The sequence below is a fragment of the Amblyomma americanum genome, chromosome 5 (genome assembly GCF_052857255.1).
Source record: "Amblyomma americanum isolate KBUSLIRL-KWMA chromosome 5, ASM5285725v1, whole genome shotgun sequence".
Taxonomy (NCBI): Eukaryota; Metazoa; Arthropoda; class Arachnida; order Ixodida; family Ixodidae; genus Amblyomma; species Amblyomma americanum.
Genome location: NC_135501.1, coordinates 115,113,603 through 115,121,751, shown reverse-complemented (window position 1 = coordinate 115,121,751; position 8,149 = coordinate 115,113,603). Strand labels below are relative to the sequence as shown.

The window sequence follows — 8,149 nt, the reverse complement described above, 5'->3', positions numbered from 1 at the left end:
CGCGGGTATGTCCCATGTTTGTTGAGGTGAAGGTGAAGAAGAAGACGAAGAAGGAAGCGGCAGCAACCTAAGGTGGGCTTCGACCAGTGCTTCGCACTGGTAGGAAAGCGTAGTAACACAAACCACACAAATACAAACAACACAGGTAATCGTGCCAGAGAAACGAAAGACGCGAACAGCGATGCGCTCAGACTCGAGAAAGAACTCGCTTGAACTAAATAAAATGAGCTCGAACAGAAAGTGGAGGAATTCACAAGAACAATAAAAGAATAACAGCGGGAACTCGACATGACAATAGCCCTTCCAAAAAGACAACCACGGGCATTCAACGAGGGAAGCCTTGAAACACGAATGCAACAAATGATGCAGCAAATGATGCAGGATATGATGCAGCAGATCCATCCGCAAATCCAACATATGGAAGCACATTTCCCAGGGTAGATCTCAGATATCAAAAGCGCACTCCGAAAGCAAAGACATACCGAAATCATTAGAGAAAGAGCATACAGCCGTCCAGCGCTAACGGATTTCGCTAGTGAACAAGACAGCACCAGCAACACGTAAACATGATGAACACGTGTCAGCAAGAACAAGGATTTTTAGGTATTTGGCAATGAAACTGCACCCCACCGCGGTGGCTCAGTGGTTAGGGCGCTCGACTACTGATCCGGAGTTTCCGGGTTCGAACCCGACCGCGGCGGCTGCGTTTTTATGGAGGAAAAACGCTAATGCGCCCGTGTGCTGTGCGATGTCAGTGCACGTTAAAGATCCCCAGGTGGTCGAAATTATTCCGGAGCCCTCCACTACGGACCTATTTGTTCCTCTCTTCTTTCACTCCCTCCTTTATCCCTTCCCTTACGGCGCGGTTCATGTGTCCAACGATATATGAGACAGATACTGCGCCATTTCCTTTCCACCAAAAACCAATTATTATTATTATTATTATTATTATTATTTTGAAACTGCAGAAACTACCGCACGAAGCAGCGTCTCATAAAACAATATCTAAGCACACAACTCATCCCCCTCCCCCAAGTAATCGTACTCCAAGAAAATGTAGGGAGCCTACATACCTGCCGCCTGGCTTAGGGTGGTGACATCTCTCCCAGTGTTGCCGAAAACGGCCGCTAAACATGACGGGCAGCCATGTTGTTCCCCTTGAAGAGATCATCCCCGGCTTTCAGTGGCGTGGTCGCTGGGGCGATCTACAACATTAGTTTATATTCTAGTTTATCGGCGTTTCTTTCGAAGTTAGTACCAACAGATGACGCCGTTCCGACGACATACAGCAGTTCTCAGCGACGGTGCATTACACTCAGAACGGGTCTCTCCTCTGCGCGCGTCATCACGCCAAAAGGCAGCGCTTATCAATTACGTAAAAAGGGTTCCTCCTCACGATGAGCACTAACCTAGCTTAGGTGTTGGGCGTTCAGAATTTAATGTTATGACGGTAATCAAAAGATTACGCAGGCCCACTTTTTAATCCTTATCAATTACTTGGTTCATGCGCGGCCTGTACAGAATGTGGCCGTAGTGGCTGTGTAGCTTATGTCGGGCATAATCGCCGCAAGTGTTCTATCGTTGGATAGCTTATGTCGAGTATAATTGCACCGGACTAATTGTAGGTCTCAATTAATTACCGGTAATTAGTAATTGTAATGTAATTGAAATTTACGCTACATCACTAAGTCGCTGGATAGCTTATGTTGAGTACAATTGCACTGAACTAATCTTGTCTTACCGACCATTAATTAGATAACCGTGATTAAAAATCAATCGTTATGCTCCATCATCAAGCTATACATCGTTTGATAGCTTATGTCAAGTATAATTCCAACGGAGTAATCGCAGGTCTTAATTACCATTAATTAGTTATTTGATGTAAAATTGAACCTAATGCTATAGCATCGTCATATATCGTTGAAAGGTCTCGATGAGTAGAATCGAAAATGGAACGGTAACCCGAGCTAACGCCGGTCTATGTAGGTTCAAAATAAAACCACGCAACAGAAACAAAACAGTAGCACCTAATGCTTATGCATTCACAGCACGGGAAGAGACTTAAGTGCCCCAGTAGTTCTATTACCGATATCACAATGGCATTTGCGTGTGCAATGTACCATTAGTTTGTGCATTTTGCTCTTCTGTGAGCAATTACACATGCTCTACGCAATGAGCTATGCAACCCCATACTAGCACACTGTAGCTTCAGCAAAAGGTATAAACATACTTAAAAAAATATAGGGAATCTTGAGGCTGATGTTAACAAATTAAGATCGAGTGTTGTAAGCGTCTTAGTTTTGTACAGATTGCCATTGAGTTAACATTAAAGCAGTGCTTCATTTCACATTGCCTACCATTTTTCCACGTGTGCTGAGAAACTAACTTACACAGGGTGTTCAGTAGGAGGCTCAAATGTTCAGAGTGTAACATGAGACTTGCTGGAATGGAATCAGAGAAAGAGGAGGAATACAAACAATGGGACAAGTGAGAAAACCTAAAATCAAGAAACCAAATAACATTTTCAGACGCCTTCGTGTAAACATTCAAGAAGCTTTTTTTATTGCCGACACACTTCTGGCAACTGTCAATTAAAGGGGAGGTGCTCATATTCTTTCTCAAGCAAACTGACAGAATATATAAGCATCCGCAGCCAGCTAAAGTGCATATGAAATTACATTTTTCCATTATCAGCATCTGTGAAACCAGTGAAATTTTTGTACACATATCAGTCACTCCTGTAAAACATATCTGGTGCGCACACTAATGGTGTAATTGCAAACAGGCTTATTATTTTTAAACATTGACCGAAATAAAGCAGCTTCGTTGCTCAATGAACACTTCTACATAAAACAAAATATACTGATAGCCATGAGCAAATTGCATGAGTGCAGTACAGAGGACACAATAAATGGGCTAAATTAGCAGGACTAGTAATGCAAACAACCCAAATGATAATGAGAAACACCACGGCAACTCTGTGGGAGCGTATGTTTTACAGCCCCTAAATAATGCAAGGCATGGTAGTGATGCTCCAGCCACAATAATAAGACTGTTACGCACTTCACAAAAGACTTGAAACAATGGTTTACACATTTGCATCTAGTTCCAACACTTGCTCCTAAAAACTTCACCTTTGATGAACACACTAGTGGCACGCACTGTAAATCAGTTTGCTATTTCCAAATGCTGACTGAAGCAAAGCAGCTTCATTGGTTAGTGCACACAATTTGCAAGCAACAGCTTGCTACAGAGAGGTGACATAAAAATATGCTGAAAGACGTGAACAATTTACAGGCGAGCAAAGTACACACGACATACACAGTGAAAGTGTCAGAGTGCTATATTCGGGTGCAACCCAAGGAAGTAGTGGCAGATGCCCCCGACCGTTTCCCTCCAGCCAATAGCGGTGACCGATTTTCCTGACAACGCGGTCAACCCAATTAAACCAGCAATCCGATAAAGCTCAGCATTCTGTCTTTGAAGAGACAAGTCAGTTGAAGCCGTACTTGAACCAAGTGTGAATGCAGCTTGAGGTATTTCTTTACTTGATCGCTCATTACTATGCTGTGACCTTTCAGCGCTTAAGGATTCGGCCTCCATGGGTGAAGCTGCGGGCAGAGGAAGTCGACTTGCATCAGTGGAATCTTCCCACTGGCTTTATCTGTTCTTAGAAAGGAATGGGCAACGCTGTCTGCATAGATAACAGTGTCGACAGCTTTGGGCGGCAGCAAGGTGGTTGTTAAAGGTAGATCATACCCTGGTACCTGAGCACATTGTAGTTGACTGACAGTGTCCTGGGAACTCATGCTGTCACTCACAGCCGAGTCTTGTGTTTGTTCGGCTGTTGATGCGAAGACAGGCTCTAGAGCAGCACTATCACATGGTTCATTTCCAGTGGGGTCAAGTACTGGGCTTTGCGTTGGCGTGGCCGGACGAAAGCAAGACCGCTTCTTCGGAGGCTTCCGGTGTTTCTGGATGGCTGAAATAAAAAATTCAGTCAATAGGGTAGCACTACACTCAAGAACTGCAGGAATTCTGCATTTACAGAAGAGCAACCTAGTACCTGCATAAAACTTCCAAACAAACTTCAGGAGTAGTAATATCAGTTGGGTTTTAAGATCCCAAAGCTGTACTGGGGGGCTTTAGATTTCTTACCGCCAGTGCATATTTAACAGCGTCGGAAAGCATGCTACGACTGGCAATGATTCAGTCGTGCAAAATTGTGCTCAACAGCAGGTTGTGTTAGCAGCTGAGGTACCATTGATGCAACTAGAATTACTAATCGTCCTGAATGTTGCCATTTTAGCTTCTGTGCCAGGTGACATAGAACAAATGAGACAGCACAGAATGCAGTCTGCTACAGGATATTTGTTTGATTCTAGACGCCCCCTTTCTCGCAGGCGTCGGGTGAATTATAAAGAAAAAACGATGCTATACAAAGTATAAACACACTATAGGTGGCCTTGTGCTCTTTGAATACAAGGCTATATCTGTGTGTTACGTTTTGGATCTTAGTATCATATATATGAGTGCATGTAATGTGTGGAGAAGATAAACAGTAGTCCCTTAGAGAAGCAGTGGGTGTTCAAGAAAAGCAAATATAGTAGGGGTAGGCAGAGAGTTAGGTGGCAAAAGTTTTGTTTAGTGCCATACTTTATACCTTTATGGCTTACACGGAAGATTTCAATTGTCATTCATTCATTTTTTTTCAATCTACAGTGAAAAATGAGCCAGAGGTAATGCAGAAGCCGTTAAAACACGGCTTAAGGTGATTTTATGTTTGGAGGTGCTGTTCGAATGCATGATCCTACAATAACGTGCAATATACATATTTTTTTATGCCCGCGATTTAGTTTTACAAGAAATGAATTGCATGGATCCCAACAAATTTCTAGCTAGGGATCTAGATGCTGATGCAAACATGCGCTGTAGGAATGCTTGGATATAAAAGCCATATCAATAGACCAAGAAGTTTGTGTGGATAATGTGGCCACAGATGGCACAGGAACCGGTTAAAGGGAAGTCAGTAGGATAGGCTTCGTCCTGCTATGGACCTTGAAATGCTGATGGTGATGAACCTTTCTTTGCAGCCTTCTAAAAGCAGATGAGCGCACATTTTTGAGCTTGCACAAAGCAACCACAGCACTACCGTATACGTGTAGACAAATTTCTTTGCAAACATTTCATATGAATCAGGCAGAGTTGTATTTAAGAGATGGATCAAAATTAGAAGCTTACCTCGATAAGTAAAAAGTGTGGGAACCGCATCTGGCCTTAGCTTCTTTAAGCCATCTGTCTGTTTTGCTCGAAACTTGTTTCTTCAAATTGTGCCTGAAATGAATGGCAGCAAGTACTTCATAAGCATCAAGAAGTATATTCATACCTGCACATAACTGTGACAAATGCTGCAAACCGGAACATGACTAGCGTTACAACTACAGAGCTGTTTCTACCTGCTGTAATGTTTTCACATGCAGTCTTTTACCAGCCTATAGTGCCAAGCTAAAAAAACTGGATAAGGGCTTCCTAAAGGCTTCATATGCATGCCAGTAACCGGGCATATACAAAATGTGTTCTTTTAGTCTGATCTTGGGTTTCCAATCTTTTTCTACCGAATAGCGTCGTACAGCAGAACGGTGCCTAGATAACCAGACCTGACTGAAAATAAGTTCCTCCGACCACAGCGCTCACGAAACAGCGAACGAGTACAATGTCTGAGAGATGTAGAAATTTATTTTCACTACCTCAGTCATGTTCTCTGACATGAGTCTTGGCGCATGTATTACAGCGCAAACAAGGAAGCGGGCGCCAATATATCGTGAGTGCACTCGCGTGAAAATTACAGTCAGCGAGGGCGAATGCGAACCGTTGCTTCTCGCCCTTGGTGCTCGAGACACGCCGCCAGAGCATCAAAAAACTAACGAGAAGATTGCACCCACGCCCGCAATGCGTAGCCTGTTATCAAACCCACGCCGCGCACGCCGTTCGAGGCGGCCGTGGTTTAATTATCGTAAACGTGAAGCACAGTACACCAAACATGGCAAGCGAGCAGGTAACAAAAGAGAAAAAGGTACGGTACTCACAGAACATATGCGAGAAGCAGCAGTGGGTTCCCAGCAGTCTCGCTTTACTTGTGCCAGCCAACGTTTTCTTCGGTTGGAGTCAGCCGGGAAACGAAACATCCGTGTGCCCTTCCTGCAGTGGTTCGAGCACTGCGGAACGCAACACGCGGGCATTGCTGCTGCGTAAGCTTTCTGGCGCACTTAGTGCAACAACCGACAACATGTGACTGTCCCACTCAACGATGAACGGCGATGAAGACGCAACTGCTGCAGCAGCTAATGCGCGCCTATGCACGGCGGGGAACAAGATGGCGCGGCGTCTTCCCGTAACCATGACAACACACGCGCTGGCAACATGGGTCTTAGCGGGAGGCGGCATGTGCTGTGTCAAAGGAAGTCACCACCCTAAGCCGGGAGGGGGCGCGACATGTAGGCTCCCTAAGAAAATGGTACGCGAAGTTAAAGCGGCCAGCCTTGTCACAAAAGCCGTCATCGCCATCAGGCAATATGCCATCGCCGACACCCATATAGAGCACGTGCTTGTAGAAATCATTCCTAAAAAGCGACAGGGAAAGAAAATATTCGGTAAGAATGTAAACAGACACCTTATATAAAGAAAAGGCCAATTTGTCGAACTCATTCTCCGAGCGCACAAGGTGGCCAAAGGAAATACACTCATCTTCGTTGTAGATTTCAATGCCATGGGCGGGAGTTCGGGATACCACAAAAAAGACATCAAGGGAAGAACATTAGCGGATGTAGTGGAATACTTTGGCCGCAGTCTAATTACAGATCCCGCGAACCCCACGGTAATCTGGAATAGTGTGATCATGGACACTTGCCCGGGGCTCACCTTCTTAAGGAAGACAAGAGATTCACATTAGGAGAACACGACGGAAAATATAGGCAGTGATCTCCTTACCCTCCGGAAGCGAATATTATCGGACAAGATAAGACGCCAGACTCGAGGAACAAAAATCACAGACGCGTTTCGCGGGGTGTGCAACTGATCTGAAGGCGATATTGAATCACTGGAGGAATGGAGCGGCATGCTTGAGAAGCGCGGGAAAAATACAAACATATAAGGAGAACTACAACCAAGCCTCAAGTAGACGGGCACCGACTCAGATCCTCAGAATATGAGAAGCCAGACGCAGTGTCACAAAAAGATGGCTGAAGCAAAAGTACGACAGGGAATCAAAACTACAGACAACAGAAATCTCGGCAATATCTAAAGAATACTTGATGCAACTGGCGAAGCAAAATTGGGAAAAACTTAGCGAATTGCTTAGGAGAATTCTAGGCACGGCCCAAACTTGAAAACTCCTAGGACCACTAACCGATCCAACCAAACTCAAATCGAAAAACAAAAAAAGCTATCCAGAAGTTCATCCACTCCTTCCGGGGCATTTTACACCGCCCTGCTAGAGACGCCAGGCACAAAATGTTTCGGCGATCACAACCTCTCCGTGAAAGCAAGGAACATATCATACGGGCAACCGAAAACCAGGAACACGACAGCCTCTTAACTGTGGAAAAAGCTTACGCGGCCATAAGGAACCGGACCGGAATCACTGCAGCAGGAGCGGACAGATTCGACAGCGCCCTCATCCGCAACCTGAGCGACGACCTCACAGAACAGCCCGTAAACTTTCTTAAACATTGAGAGGCGGAAACGCTTCCCGAAGATAGAAAACACGCCGAATAATGAAACCTTTACCTGGTAAAAGCACCAAATTGAAACTCACAGGCCCATCCCGCTCACGTGGCGCCTTGGCAAGCTTTACGAGCGGGTGGGGACGCTGAGACTGCAAAAAAATCATGCAATAGAAAACCGTGTACCCTATACCATGTTCGGCTTCAGAGCAAAACATTCGACATAGGACGTGCTCCTCCAAATACAAGATCTACTTCGAAACGTACCTCGAACTCGTGAAAATATCATAGCCGCCTTGGACATCAAGGCGATTATATAACGATAGCCACGAAGCGATCCTTACGTACCGGCCTAGGTGATCTCGACTGTGGAGGCGGTATCCACGGCAACGTCAAAAGTTTGCCTGTCCAATAGAATTGGCACCATC

General features: G+C 45.0%; 1 long non-coding RNA gene across 1 annotated transcript; it reads right to left on the bottom strand.

Annotated features, from left to right (window-relative positions):
* Positions 1-2,539: 2,539 nt before the first annotated feature.
* On the bottom strand, positions 2,540-6,427 carry LOC144132614 (uncharacterized). Its single transcript, XR_013314877.1, has 2 exons — positions 6,087-6,427; positions 2,540-5,334 (listed from the first exon to the last, which is right to left on the bottom strand). It is a non-coding gene; the product is annotated as an uncharacterized LOC144132614 (long non-coding RNA).
* Between the last annotated feature and the right edge of the window lie 1,722 nt (positions 6,428-8,149).